Here is a 15,987-nt window from a genome sequence, read left to right on the forward strand (position 1 = left end):
AAAGACGCGGGCGCAATGACATCACGCGGCAGCCGGGTGATTCCCCAGCCTCTGGCGTCATGCGCCGATGACGTCATCCCAGGCGCTCGCCCTCCCCCACGCCTGGGTTGGCCTCCTCACGTGGGTCGGGCAGCGCTCCCGCCCCCTCCCACCTGCGGGAGGCGGGGCGGGCCGGTTTCGGCGGGCGCCGCGGCCTCGCGGGGAGGGGGCGGGGGCCGGTGGGCGAGGCGGTCGGGCCGGGCCCCGCGGCGTACAATAGCGCGGCGGCGGGCGGGCGAGGCGGCCGGGCCGCGGCTGCAGCTGTGCCCTAGGTGCCGGCCGCACTGTAGACGCCCCCTCACGGCTTCCCCCCACAACGCTCCCTCCCACTGCGCTCGTCCCTCGCGCCTCCCCGCCGTCTCCCTCACCGGCTCTGCGGTCCTACTTCCCAGACGCTTTCCCTCAGACTCTCCCCTCTTTCACGGGGCCCCGCGCTCTCAAGAGCTCTCAGCGAACTGTCTCCCACCTCGTTCCCCAGAGGCCGCCCGAATCCCCGCACACTCTCGCCCCTCACAGCATCCCCTTCTCCCGCGTCGCCGAACTGCCTCCGGCCCCCTGGCCGTCGCTGACCCCCGCCCCCCAGCCCGTCCTGAGGGGACCCCCCGGCAAGAGCAGGCTGGGGGAGGCGCCGAGCGCGGCGGCGGCGGGAGCGAGAAAGTGAAGCGGCCCCTCGCGCACACCCGCGCGCTCACTCCCCGGCTCGACCGCCGCCACCCGGGTGGAGGAGGAGGAGGAGCGGAGTCGAGCCGAGCGAGCGCGGAAGGTGAGAGCCGGCCTCCCGCGCGGCCGCCGTGGCGTCGCAGGCTGCGGGGTGGGGGCGCGGGGGTGGGCGCGGCGCGGGGTGGGGGCCGGGGCCCATTCATTCCCCGCGGCCGGGCAGGGTAGGCGGGAGGGGGCGCCAGGTAAGGTGAGGCGGGGCGCCGCCCGGCGCGGCCGCGGCTCCTGGCGGACCAACAAAGGCCCCTGCGCACTGCCCGGCGAGGCCGGCGGTCTCAGAAGCTGGAGACCCGGGGAGCCCGGGGGAGGGCCGGAGCGGGGGAGGGGCCGGGAGACCCGACCGGTCTGGGGCTGGGAGCCGCCTCCCTTGCGAACTTTGCGGGGCTCCGGCGCTAAGCCTGGCGGGCCAGCGGGAAGCCAGGCAAAGCGGCGTCGATTCATTCTGCATGGAAAAAGTCCCTCCTGTTCAGGCCGGGGGGACTCACCTCTGGCGTTCACCTCCTTGAAAAACACGGCTGGATGGAGCTTGACTTATGCAGCCCCTCCCCCACCCCGGGAATACCCTGACTTGTGGAGTTAGAAACAAACAAGGAAAGGAGACTGACAGTTACTTTATGTCCAATACTCCATTTCGAAAGACGTGATTATTATGGCCTTTACGGTCTTGAATGTTTCAGCAGCAAACATTACTGCGGGTATTTTGGAAGAATGCTTTAGAAGTTTTGGTATTTATGTGTGTTGGGAGCAAAGTGCCTCTTGTTTGTTAAACTGCTTGGGTAACTGTCTTACACTTTTTCCCCAGAACTGAAAGGTTAGGGAAGGGTTAGTGCTGTGGTTACCAATAAAAATTCAATTCACTAGTCTAGCCCATATTTGAAAACTTGTTCCTGAGAATAATCTTTCATTTTGCCTGCTGTGTCTTTGTCAGGAGAAAACAGGACTCAACAGTATATAGATGCCTCATTGGTCTTACCTTGTGACTTCACCTACTTACTTTGTGATCTTGAGCAGGTCACTCCTAGCCTTAAAATTCCAGGACTTTTTAAGCCCTAGAAATCGGCAGGTATCCAGCACGTACTCAGCTTTGAAGAGTCCGCTGAATAATCCCGCCACTCGCCTCATTCCCCTACCCACCCCCCCAGGTCTTTGCTGGCATCTGCCTTCAAACTCCTTTCAGGCAAAACTTACTTCTCATTGGGGCCCCCAGAAACCTGGCAGGATTTTTATGGCACTTGTAACATTTTTTTTTTGTTCCTATTTGGGAAATCCTTTATCAAGTGTATATGAAATCCACCTTGCCTCAACTGGAGACTCTACTTCTCAGAAGGGGTTTGGGGACATGGACCCTGAAGCTTATCCATATCCTTACCTATATGATCTCATGGGTTTATTGGTAAATTTGCTTACTCAGTCATTAGTTTACCCAACATTACTGGATCTGGAGCTACTATGTTTTGGGTCTCCTGCTAGGGCTATGGGCATTCAGAGTCTATTAAGACATTCTGTTTTCAGAGAGCTCAAAGTCTAGTGGGTGAGTAGACATGTAAACAGTGAAGGCCTGCCCTAATCTCTGGGGGGACTCCAGTTGTACAAGGAGTAATGTGCAATAATTGAGGCTGCTGGACCTGTTTTACAAGTCTTGTCCAGGCCAAAGTGAGTCTTGTGAGGAAGGTGGTGGCCTGGCTCTCATCCATAAGATAGCACTTGACGGAAAGCTTGTTCAGTTCAATTAAATACACATTTAGTAAGCACACGTTAGGAGGCCGTGTAGGCTTGGAGAAACTAGTGCTTTGTGAAAGAAGGGCCCTATGTGTCCAGAGAGATCTTTGTAAAATTATACCTGATCACATCATTTCTCCCTACTTCCCAACTAGTCATTGCCTAAAGATAAAATTTTAAACTCTTTAACATGAATGAGAAGCTCTCGGAGATCAGATTACTGCTTACCTTTGCAGCCTCACTTTCTATAACTCCTCTGCCATACTTTTTCTCATCTCTGCTTTTGCCTGGTGCTATTTTTCTCATTGGAAATGCTGGCTTCCCACCCACTATAAGCCTGTGGAGAAGTGCTTGTTGGACCTCTGGGAAGCAATCCCTAAGTCACTCCTATTACTTCCATAGAATTGGTTGCTTTTCCATCCTCTGGCTCATGTACATACCAGTCTCAGAGCTCTCTATAGTATTCTATTGCAATTATTTGAGTCCCCCCCCCCCATTAGCCTGTGAATTTCTTTTTTTTTTTTTTTTAAGATTTTGTTTATTTATTTGAGAGAGAGAGAGAGAGAGCATGAGAAGGGAGAGGGTCAGAGGGAGAAGCAGACTCCCCACTGAGCAGGGAGCCTGATGCGGGACTGGATCCCGGGACTCCAGGATCATGACCTGAGCTGAAGGCAGTCGCTTAACCAACTGAGCCACCCAGGTGCCCTAGCCTGTAAATTTCTTGAAGGCAGGATCTGTTTAATTTTAGTGACTAGCAGAGTTCTTGGCACTGAATATATTTTTGAAATGAATGAATATATAAAGAAGTAAATCAAGACCTATGGGATAGAGGCTTCCTAATCTGTTGGGTTAGAACAGTTAGCTCCAAGTGCCGTCCCTACACCAACAGCATCAACATAATCTGGGAATTTGATAGAATTGCAAATTACTTTTCCCATCCTGGACCTACAGATGAAAAACTGGGGATGGGGCCCCCAAACCTCTGCTTTAACAAGCCCTCCAGGTGATTCTGACACTTGCTAAAGTTTGAAAACCACTGGGTTAAAAGATCTGTTTTTGATAAGACCAGCTCCTTGCCAGCTCCTTCCCACTCTTTCCTTCTGTACTGTTGCTCTCTCCCTCCCTTCTTTTTCTTCTTTAGCACTTACTGCCTGCCATTCCATCCCATCTGTCAGTCATGTATCTTTTGCCACTAGATTGAAAGCTTCCTGAGAGCATTTTGTCTGTTTTGTTTGCTACCTTATTGCCGATGCCTAGAGCAGTGACTGCATATAGCAGGCTCTCAAATATTTGTTGAATGAAAAATATAAGAGGATTTAGTCCTGTTTACAGCCAGCTGTTATACTGGGATTTTATTTAAGAATAGTTCTCAGAATGAAGAGGAACCATAGTCCAATATGCAAATCCAAGTGGATTCTAACATTTTGGGGGATTTGTTTTAGACTGAGCTTTTCTTCTGTTTTACATCTGTCCTTCTCCACCAAAGCCTGTAGTATTTTTCAGCTAGAGTTCTTTTACCTGAAAACTGCTTTTGAAATATCTTAGGCTAGGATTGTTTCTTGGGAATTTGCAACCTGGTTTTGCAGATCTATATAAGTGCCCTAACTTTTGAGTCTTTTGACTTGAAACTGTCTCTTCCGGATCTTCTGTGGTTTTTGTCTTTCTCTAGTGATACTTAAAGCCATACAAGGGCCGCCCCGTTTGACTCCACACAAAGGTTTCTCTTCCTTATAAAGCTCTTAAAATATTTTGTTTCTTTCACTTTCCTATTAGCCCCAAGATACCATATCCAGTTTCTCCTTTCCTAACTTCCCTCTGAGAGATTGGCTTCATTTGTTCATTTATTTATAAACACTTACTGAGTCTTTCTCTACCAAGTGCAAGTCCCCTTGCTGGGACAGGATGTTCAGGTATGCATAGGATGCGGTTCAAGTCCTCAAGGTGTTAAAGATATTACAATATGGTATGATAAGTGCTGTAGTGCTGAAATGATGAAATAGAGGGGTAAAAAAGTGATGTATACTCGTGAAGATGGGACAAATTTGTCTTTCTAATTTTTTTTCTCAGTTAAGGAATAGTTTATCAAATAAGTATCATTTTGATAAGCAGATCTTTAAAAAATTTTAATTAAGAGATCAATGGCTTTGTTGGGGAAAGTGAAAAGAAAAATCAAGATGGAATCAATAGTTGCTAATTTGAGACAATGCTCAATTCCGTTGTGGCTGGTTTTAATGAATTTTTCTCCCCCCCCCCCACTTTTTTTATCTTTCTAAACCATAACCAGAAAGTAGGGGGGAAAAACTTTTATTTTTGTAAAGAGAGAAGCTTAAGGTTTTCAAAAGCATATACTATTTCATAGATGTCATTTTAATTCCTAAGGACTAATGTAATTTGGGGTGGGAGGAATGGTCAGGGAAATTTAATTTCGTCTCTTATTACTGTATGACCTTATGGAAGTATTTTTATCTCTGTTCCTTTTGTCCAACTGTAAGATGGGGATAGTAACAGTTGCTATGACTAGCTTATAAGGTTACAAAGCAACTTAATAAAATACTGAATATAAAGGAAACTTTGGAGAGTGTAATTTGTTAGCAGTTGTTAGGTGGTGGTAAACTTTATTGACACCTGTTATGTACCAGACATTATGTGAGTTGTTTTCTCCAATCTTCAAAATAAGCATTTAAGATGATTACTGGTATCTCTGTTTAATGGATAAGGAGGTTGAGGCTCAAACTGGCAACAAGAACCTGTTCAAGATTTTGCTGAAAGTAAGTGGTAGACCTCCATTCCAGTTCATATTCACCTGATACCAGCAATTATGAGTTACGTTCATTACCCAGGCTGCTTTAATTTTTCTGTGTAGAGGAGACAATACAGGAATGTTTTACACGTATATTGCTGTGAGAGTTAAAATAAATTTTTTTCTTCATTTAGCCTGCTCTCTTTTTTTGTGCACAGAAAGACTGGTGAAGAGAGTTTTACATGCATTTACATTTATCATTCATACAGGGAAAAGAATAACATCTTTCCCTGGTGTTTTTTGTTTAGTCTTCACGACAGCCCCATGAGATAGGTATTTCCATTTTACGAGTTAGGAGACTGGATTATAGAAGTCTTGGTTTGCTCAAAGGCACATCATTAGCAAATGACTAAATATTGGTTTAGAACTACATTTTTGAATCTCAGTGTAGTACTTCACTTTTGCCACTATATCATATTGCCTTTTAAACTATCAAACTAAACTTTGGAGCACTAGAAATGTCCTTTTAGATTGCTTCCTAATCCCTTTAGCCTTTTCCCCCTAAGAAAATTCTGACTGAAGTCCAGAGTTTGAACTACAAAAAAATAATTGCTGGTAAAACTATGTCACATGGTCATGATAATACAGACTCACAAGATAACATTTTACCACTGAAGCTGAGAGATCAGACTTAATCCAGCGTTCTGAGTCACAACTGCCTGAATATTCATTTCCCTTTGCCGTCATAAATTTATTAACATCATGTCATACATTTTTCTACTCTTGTATTAAGCTTTACTTTTCGTAAGTAACTTCCTCCACCATTCTATCCTTCTAGTCTTTGAGATGGGGGAAATGATCTATGTGCTAGGATCCTCCAGATTATCCCCTCTCTAAGAATAGTGTGATAATAATCCTAGAAAGAACCAGAAGCTCATTGATCCCTCATTAATATGATTTTGTTTGGTATTAATTCTCTAAAGTTGATCTAAGTCTTAGTTATAACAAGTCCATTATGTCTTGGCTCTTACTCCATGGTGTCAGGGTGAGGTAATTTGCATGCAGCATTGGTAAGTTCACTCTTGTGTTTGGGACTTTCTTCCTCCACTTTTCTACTTCCAGACCTCTCCAGTGTCCCTTGCAGACTATTTAAGTACCAAGTGAGGCTGGTAAGAACATTTTTTTCCTTTACAGGATCTGCCTTTTGACTCTTTTGGGATGATAAATGACGGTGACAATATGTGTGGGTTCCACCCTCCTCTGCCTGCCTATATCTTCAAGGCCTAGCTTTTCTTATTCTCTCCCTGATTCCCAAGAAGCTGGGATCCATGTCTTTCTCATTTGAACCCTTGTCTGCATGTACTTGGTATGTTGCTGCAATATTACCTGTCACTTTCTAGGGAAGGAGAGAGAGATAGAAGGGAGAGCATTAAATTTGAAGTTAGGCAAAGACCTATTTGGACACTTATTTAAATATCTATTTCTTAGTTTGGAAAATAGAAATAACACCTAACAGAGTTGTGAAGATTCAATTAATAATATATGTGAAAATGAATATTATGCGCCTGAAACTAATAATAACACTGTATGTCAATGATACTGGATTAAAAAATTAATATATGTGAAAATGAATTGTAGGATGTTAAGCTATGTAGATGTTGGGTAGAATTGTTATAATTTAATGACTTCAATTGTAGCAGTGGTTTTGAATTTTGGCTATGCATCTGAACTACTTGTGAAGATGTAAAAAAAAAAAAAAGAAATACTGTTGCCTGGGCTCTAAGGTCTAATCAAAATCTCTTGGAATTTCTATTTTTGAAGGTTTATAGGTGATTTTGATATGCAGCCAAGACTGAGTATTGCTTTATATTATAATATTTTGCATAAAAGTCTTAGGTACCTACCATATGAAAACTAATGTTTTAATTGTCATTTAAGTTTCATTTGCTAAACACATATTAAGCATCAGGCATTGTCAGGGGCTCTGAAGAAATAGATGAATCATATCTGGTCCCTACCCTTAAGCTTATAGTTGAGAAACAGACATGTCCATAGACAATTATACTGAGACAAAAATGACATGTGGAGATACAGGCTCATGCTATGTAAAGACAGAGGAAAGGCATCTACTCCACCTGAAATGAGGGTGGTCTGGCAAGCCTTCTTAATGCAAGTGACAGCTTAAGTTTTGTTCTGAGAGACGAATAGGGGTTAACCAAGCACAGTTGGGGAGGGGTGGGAAGAGAGGAGAGAGGAAGCACCTTCCTGGAAGAGAGCAGCATGAGGGCTGGCAGGCTTGAGAGCATGTTTGGGGAACTCTGAGTATTTTAGTACGCTTAAAGGGTAGGGTACAAGGTGGGGAGTGGTAAGAGCAGAGAGGAAGCAAGGCCTGGATGGTGAAGGGTCTCTAGTGTACAAAATATTTTCACTAATATTGTCTCACTTTATTTTTTCAACAACTCTGTGGATTAGTTAGGACAGGTATTGTTTTAGCTCCATATTACAGAATAGGAAACAGAGGTTAATTGAATTGAGGCTATTCAGCAGCACAGCTATGATTTGAAGCCAGGGCCTTTAGGCTCTTGAGAATACAGAGGAATAAAAGAAAAAAGAAAAAAGAAACAAACCAACAAACCTTTTATTGTGGAAATGTAGCCAATAGTATCATTTCATCTGTTTTTTAATGTTTTTAAGAAATGAGTTGGGGTTGGTGATCTCCCTGTTTCCCAGCCACCTGCTTCCCCCAACGTCATTGTTCACTGGGGAAAAATGAGATCGAGAACAAATCAACATCATCAGCCTCATTACAACTGACCTTTTACCAAGGACTTTCATGGTACCAAGTACTTTACATTTGATTTTTCCCTCTACTCCTCAAAATAATCCTGTAAGAGGTATACTGTTTTATACTCATTTTATAGATGAGGAAATTTAGGAGCAGAAAGATCAAGCTGGGATTTGAAGACTTTTTTATGATTATTACTGTGTGACATTGGCAAATCACTTAACCACTCTGAGCCTCAGTTTTCCTTAGCTGTTTTATAGATGCATTAAATCTGATCCTAACTTCCCCAGCTCAAATATTTTGTGACAGTGATTTTTTACCTTCATGCCTCCTCCTCTCTGCCTTCACCCTTGTTCTGTAATACACTAGGACATAGTCCATCATTAACAATGTTTTAGTATGGAAACAATTCTTAGTGGGCTAGAGGTCAGGGAATGGGTACAGTGGGACCTGATATAGTGGAGGGACTCTTAGTCCCCCTATCACCTGTTAGAGAATTACTATTTTTATAAGATTTTCTTCCATTTAAGATTATTTTCCCATCTGGAGTTATCAGTCCTGAGTCTGAGATTTTTATTTGCTATCAGGATAGATTTTGCTTGATTAGTTTAAGAAGTTATCTATTTATAATCTGCAAAATAAAACAAACCAGGTGAACAAAGGGGAACAATTCATGATGATAGACTTTTGAAAGTCCAATTTCCTGAGCAGCCTAGAGACAATATATATTGAGGCTTTACTATTTTCAAAACACTTTCATATATAATCTCACTTAATTTAATTCTGTCTTTAAGGCATCATATTTTTATAGATGGAGAGAAGTTAAGGGCTTGTGCATAAAAACATGGCCACGAGTTTGGAAATTGCAGTCTTTAATGCATATCATCTGTCTCCAAATCTAGTTGGCTCCTGATCACTTGGATGTTTCTTTGACCAGTGGCACTTCCTTCATTTTCCCTTGACTTCTAAAAAATTCCTGGTTCCTTGGGGAATGGTAAAGCTATTTACAACTTGTTCTCTTCCCAAAAATCATGTTGTTTTTTTCTTTCTTTCTTTTTTTTTTTAGAGAGAACGCATGTGCGTGCATGAGCAAGTGGGGTGGAGGGTTGGGGTGGGGTGGGGGTAGACCAGAGGGGGAGAGAGAATCTTAAGCAGGCTCCCCGCTCAGCACAGAGCCCCACTTGGGGATCGGGGATCGATATCGCGACCCTGAGATCATGACCTGAGCCAAAATCAAGAGTTGGATGCTTAACTGACTGAGCCACGCAGGTGTCCCCAAAATCATGTTTCTAACTATTGCTGCTTGCCAGAGAATTGTCGGAAGTTGACTGTTTTGTAAAGGTCCCAGGCTAGTTGGGAATGGCAAAATACACATACTTTCATTTGGATACAAACACAGTACGTCTCTACAGTGCATCTGTTTATCAATTCCTTAATTAGTCTACAAATACTTATTGGTTGCTTCCTATGTGCCAATCATTGTGGTACAATTGGGTACAATACAGAAATGATCCTTTTCCTTGCTCTTATAAAGCTTACATTCCAGAGGGGAAGACAAAGAAAAGCATTAAATGTACAAATAAATAGTTGCAGGTTTTGATAAGTCCTACAAAAGAGATAAAGGACTAATGTAGAGAATTTTGGAATGATGAAAGGGAAGGCCGCATTGAGGAGATGATGCTTTTAAACTTAAGATCTGCAAGATAAATAGGTATTAGTCATTCAGAGAATAGGGCGTAGAACATGTCATGCAGAGGGAACATTTTAAATGCACAAAGACTCTGAAAGTAGCTAAAAGTTTGGAGCTATCATGCTCAAGATGGTAACTACTAGACAATATGGCTACTGAACACTTGAAATTTGGCTGGTTCAAATACAGATGTGCTATAAATATAAAATATATACTAGATTTTGAAGGTTTAGTACTGAAAAAAGAATGTAATGCAACTAATTTTTTATGTTTACTATATATCGAAATGTTAACATTTTGGATAAATTGGGTTAATTTATAATTTCACCCGCTTTTTTTTTTTAGCTTTTAAAAACAAAGCTACTAGGAAATTTAAGATTACACATGTGGCTCGTATTAATGGCTCATATTATATTTCTGTTAGACAGCTCTGATTTAGCTCAACATAGGAACTAAAAAAAAAAAAAGCCATTATGGCTGGTGCACATGGAACAACAGTGAATGGAACTTGATAAAGTTGGGGTGGTAGGAAGAGTCTTTCAAAATGCTACCCTATGCAGTATCCTGTTTAATTCTGAGAGACTGAGAGGGGATTATTAAATCTGATTTTATAGACAGAGACAATTAGTGCCTGAGGGCCACTCCCACCAGGATCGTGCCAGCATTTAGCTTAGTATCTTGAGTGTAGAATGTTCCCTATCACTGTCAGCTAACACAAGCAAATGAATATTGATGGGTAAACTGACTAAGTGGTTTTGAGACTGCCTCTTGGTATCTATAATATCTAAGTACAACTCTTTGTCAAAGACTGAAATTTTCATCACACAAAAAATCCTTCCTGGGGAAGAATGAAGCGGGGGAAATCGGAGGGGTAGACGAACCATGAGAGACGATGGACTCTGAAAAACAAACTGAGGGTTCTAGAGGGGAGGGGGGTGGGAGGATGGGTTAGCCTGGAGGTGGGTATTGAGGAGGGCACATTCTGCATGGAGCACTGGGTGTTATGCACAAACAATGAATCATGGAACACTTCATCTAAAACTAATGATGTAATGTATGGGGATTAACATAAGAATTAAAAAAAAATCCTTCCTAGGTTGACTCCTCTTGAAACTGTTTCATGGTACACTTCTTTCAACTTTTTTGTATGTTTAAAAATTATAATAAAGTATTAGGAGGGAAGTATGTGCAGCAAACACCCATATACTCATTATTTAGATTTTGTAATGTTTTGCTGTATTTTAATATCTATCCATCCCTTAATCCATTCATCAATCCATCTTATTTTGAATCCATTCCAAATAAGTTGCAGACCCCAGTGCACTTCACTCTTAAACACTTCAGCATTTGTATCATTATTTATTTACATTGAACCATACTTTTACCCATTACACTATGGCATTATTTGAGTAATCTCTATCTGCCCTATCAGACCGTAAGCTCTAGAGAATTATTTCTCTTTAAGGCATGGCATCCTAAAGAGAATGAATTTTAATATAGTACCCTTTTCCTTAAAATAAAAATTATCTTTTTCTGCTCACCATTATATTCACAGTTCCTAGCATATAGTAGACACTCAATAAATATGTTTTGTTTGAAAGAATGAAAGTGGAGCCAGCATCAAACTGAGGTCCATATGACTTCTTTACTGAGAGCATTTGGTTTTTCTCAAGTTCATAAAGAATCCTTTCAGTGCCTGGTGTTGGGAGAGGGAAGGAGAGAAGAAACCTTAGTGTGCTAAATATTTAGCTACCCAGTACAAATAACTGATCTGAGTCAAAGTTGGATGCATGCCCTGATGCTAGCTAGCTAGCTAGCTAGCTAGCTAGTTAAGGTTGTGGGAAATTCTTAAGCTGATCAAGTTGATCACTGGCTTCTTTGCCATTCTGGGTCTTTCTTCATTTTATTTGATTTGAAGAATTCTATGTTACTGAAAAATGGCATTAGATTGAGGCCCTTGTAGGCATATTTACCTTCCAGAGGGTCCATTCTTTTTATAATATCCAAGACAACATTTCCAAAATTGGTGGTTTCCTTTTAGATTATTAGGAGTTTCTTTGAAGTGCTACATAATTTTAATAAGGCTTAACAATAATGTTACTAACTTTCTTCCATTAAAAATAACAGAGCTCTGTTTCACAGACTATTTCATAACACTATTCATAAATTTAAAATTCAGCCAGGATTCCATTACTCTAATGAATAAACACTTGTTTTTTTTTCTTACATATAAACATACATGTTTACATAGTTGTAATCACAATGTAGACCTAAATTTGTTGTTTGCCTTTTTTTGACTTATAAGTATTTCCCCATGTTATTTCTTTGTGCTCATTATAAAATTTTGGATGATATTCCATAATTTGCCTAAAACCATTGTTATCAGTCAGTGTTCTATTAGAGAAACAGAAATAGTAGAATTCTTCGTTTGTGGGAAACCTCAGTTTTGCTCTTGAGGTCATTCAGCCTGATTGGATGAAGCCTACCATTAGTAGGAAGAATTATCCCCTTCATTTAATGTCAGTTGACTTGTAAATGTTTAATACATCTACAAAATACCTTCACAGAAGTACCTAGATTATTACCTGGATTTAATTAGGTAACTGGGCACTGTAGCCTAGCCAAGTTGTCACATAAAACTAGCCATCACAATCATTTGGGTTTTCTTTTCCTGTTATAAATCATACTGTAATTTTGTCTATAACACTACATATAGCTTTTTCCTTTAAAAGATTTTTTTTTTTAAAGAATAAATTCCCCTATGTAGGATTACTGGGTCAAGGGATATAAAGACCAAATGGGTGCTTGACAGGATTTAATATCTGCAAACAGAAAATACCACTACAGTCTTTTTTGTTTTTTTTTTTTAAAGATTTTATTTATTTATTTGAGAGAGAGAGAATGAGAGAGAGAGAGCATGAGAGGGAGGAGGGTCAGAGGGAGAAGCAGACTCCCCGCTGAGCAGGGTGCCCAATGCGGGACTCGATCCCGGGACTCCAGGATCATGACCTGAGCCGAAGGCAATCGCTTAACCAACTGAGCCACCCAGGCGCCCTACCACTACAGTCTTTCTTTTAATGATTTCTTCAGGAATTAATCTATTCAATTGACTTATTTTCTATTTCCAAAAACCTGGTTTTTTCCCCCTGTGTTTTTGGCTCTGGAATTCAGGGTTATCTTCAATTCTCCCTTCAATCTCCACCTGTCATACTTTCCTCTGGGTTTCTTCTCACCCCCCACCCCCAAACTCCCTACCCTACTTTGCTTCCCATATCACAGATAAAATAGAAGCTTCATATTCCTACTACTGAATCTAAGAATCTACTTGGATTTGCACCCATTTTTGCCTTTGCCGGTTTCTCTTCCAAGGAAAAGCCTGCTCCTTCACATGCTTTTAGATTACTTCCCATGGTCCCATCTTAGAAACTTCACTTCACTGCCTCTTTACATTTTACTTTCTATTGAGTTATCATAAGCAGCATTCAAGTGTTCTATTTAAATGACAACAATTTTCCCCTTCCCTACCAAACAAAAGCCCTCCTGAGATCCTGTGTCAGCCTCCCGCTAAAACCCTGTCTTTGCTCTCATTCAAAGTCACTCTTCCTTAAATAGCTGTTTACAAGTTCTGCTTCCAGTTTCTTACCTCCTATTTACCTGAAAGCTTACTCCAGTCTGCTTCTACCCTTACCACCTCATCACAACCACTCTTACTAAGGCCTACAATGACCTCCGTGGTGCCAAATCTACTTAAAAAAAAAAAAAAGCAACCTGGGCGCCTGGGTGGCTCAGTCGGTTGAGCGACTGCCTTCGGCTCAGGTCATGATCCCAGGGTCCTGGGATCGAGTCCCACATCGGGCTCCCTGCTCTGCGGGGAGCCTGCTTCTCCCTCTCCCACTCCCCCTGCTTGTGTTCCCTCTCTCGCTGTGTCTCTCTCTGTCAAATAAATAAAATCTTAAAAAAAAAAAAAAAGCAACCAAAAACCAATACTCAGTAATCCGTTGATGTCATAAAAATATTCAGTTGTGATTCAAATGTCATACTTTTTCTCTTCTTTAACAGTTTGAAGCAGAATCCAGATAAGGACTACACAGAGAGTTTGGTTGATAGGTCTTTTCTGTTTCTTTTAATCTCTAAAGTTCCTCTCAATCTCTTTCTCCTCCCTTTCAGTTCATTTGTTGAAGAGACCACATTGTTTTGTAGTTTCCCACTGTCTGGATTTTGCATCTCCCTTTTATAGTTTAACAAGTTCCTCGGTCCTGTATATTACATGTAAATTAGTATCTAGAGGCTAATTCAGATTCAGGTTTTTCTTTTCTTTGTTTTTTTGTTTGTTTTACATGACCACTTTCTAGGTATCAGTGTGTTCTTTCATCAGGGGCTCTTAATGCCTGGATGTCTTTCATTTTGTTATGTTAGCAGCCATGGTATTTCCTTTTCATTCTCATAGTACTGGATCTCTCTATTTACCTTTTTGGTTACTCTCTTTTTAAAATATTCTTTTGCCTTCTGTCATATTACTTTCTTCATTTGCCTCCCTCTGATCATTCTTCAGTTAATTTTGTGTCCTTTTTCTATCTTGATTTTATTTAGTTTATTTTTTAATGTTGGAATTCCTTAAGGGTGAGATCCTCTCTTATGCCAGACTCTTTCTACTTGATCTCATTCATTATCCTGCCTTTGAATACCATATATATGCTGGCAACTCCTATATTTTTCCAGATATCCCTGGCCTAAACCTCTCCTCTTAACTCTAGACCCATATATCCACTTACCCACTTGATATTTCCACTTTGAGGTCTTACATTTCCTACTTAATGTGCTCTAAAACTGCATTCTTGATCTTTTCCCACAAACTTAGTCCTCCCTCACTTACCCCTGTCTTAGTGGCATCTTTGTTTCCCTAGTAGCTCAAATCACAAATTTAAGATTCACCCCTGATACCTCCTTCTCTCCTATCCTTCACGTGTACTCCACCCCCAATCTTATCAATTTTATTTCTGATGTATTTCTTGAATCCATCTACCTCTCTCCATGTCTGTTGTCACCTCTCTAATCCACGCTACCACTATCTCTAACCTAGACTACTATAGTCATCTTTTAAATGAACTCTTTGCTTAAAACCTGTAAAGGCTTTTTGTTTTATTTAGGAGAAAATATAAAATCTTAAATTAGATTTGTAAGGTTCTGAGAGACCCGGTCCTTGTTTTTGTTTCTCTAACTTCATCTTGTGCCACTGTCCACGGCACTGGCTGTGCTTCAGAGTGATTGGCATTTTTTTTTTTCCTGTTCTGCAAAGTTTGAGAAAATCTTTCTTGCCTCAAGGTCTTCATTATCTGTTCTCCCCTTGTATGTTTTTCCCCAATTCTGGCTTCTTCACAAGTCTGGTTTCTCTCTCCCCCCTTTTCGTTTCTTTTAGAAAACAAGTGTGAGCCAGGACCTGTCTAATCTAAAGAAGACCCTCCCCCCCATTATCCTCTCACAGTACTTTGTTATTTTCTGTAATGGCATTTGTAATGATCTGTAATTCTATACTTACTTGACTGTTTGTTGTATGTCTAGACTTCCAGTTTCATGGAATCAAAGATTGCATCTCTTTTGTCCACCACTGTACCTCAACACCTAGCACAGTGTGTGGAACATAGTGTTGTAAATATTTGCTGAATGAATGTGCTCACACTATCAAGGATTATTAAGCCTTGGCAGTTTTATCTCTGCAATTTTTTTTCAAATTTGTTTTTATTTTTCTGTCTCCTCTGCTTGGTTTAGACCATAATCATCTTTTCTCTAGGCTTTTAACTACCTCATTACTAGTGTCCTGGTCACCAGTCTTTCTGCCTTCTTATTCATTCATTATTCTGCCTGGAATAATGTTTCTGATCCTGTTACTGTTCTGCTCAAAAGTAATCACTGTGTCCCCATTACTTGTAAGATAATGTGTAAAACTGAGTTTTTCAGGAAACTTTATAATTTGACCCCACCGACTTTTTCATCCTTATTTCTCCCTACCCTACTCCATCTCTCTAAAAAGACTTTAAGTTTCATTCACTTTCATATGTTATATCATTCTATTTCCTCAGCCTAGAATATCTTTTCCCTCTCTGCTATTAAAACTCTTCATTCTTCAAGATCAGCTTGGATGCCATGTCTTCCATGGAGTCTTCCAGGCCTCATCTACCCACGCATGATTACAGATTCCTTGAGGGTATGCTGCACATTGAATGTTTATGTCTTTCCCAAATTTATATGTTAAATCTCAATGCCCAATGTGATGATTGGGGATGTGGGGTCTCTAGGAGG

At 41.2% G+C, this 15,987-nt stretch overlaps 1 protein-coding gene across 2 annotated transcripts in view; it reads left to right on the forward strand.

Annotated features, from left to right (window-relative positions):
• Window positions 1–205: 205 nt before the first annotated feature.
• Window positions 206–15,987, forward strand: part of PAK1 (p21 (RAC1) activated kinase 1) — a 141,183-nt gene continuing 125,401 nt past the window's right edge. Inside the window, exon 1 of one of the 2 annotated variants that reach the window (XM_054512146.2) lies at window positions 206–802. The gene's annotated coding sequence lies outside the window, so the exon portion shown is untranslated. The remainder of the gene's footprint in view (window positions 803–15,987) is intronic. The other variant, XM_054512145.2, reaches the window with a different exon arrangement.

Source organism: Mirounga angustirostris, unplaced genomic scaffold, assembly GCF_029215605.1.
Source record: "Mirounga angustirostris isolate CCGP_5_RB_7025 unplaced genomic scaffold, mMirAng1.0.hap1 SCAF_13, whole genome shotgun sequence".
Classification (NCBI taxonomy): domain Eukaryota; kingdom Metazoa; phylum Chordata; class Mammalia; order Carnivora; family Phocidae; genus Mirounga; species Mirounga angustirostris.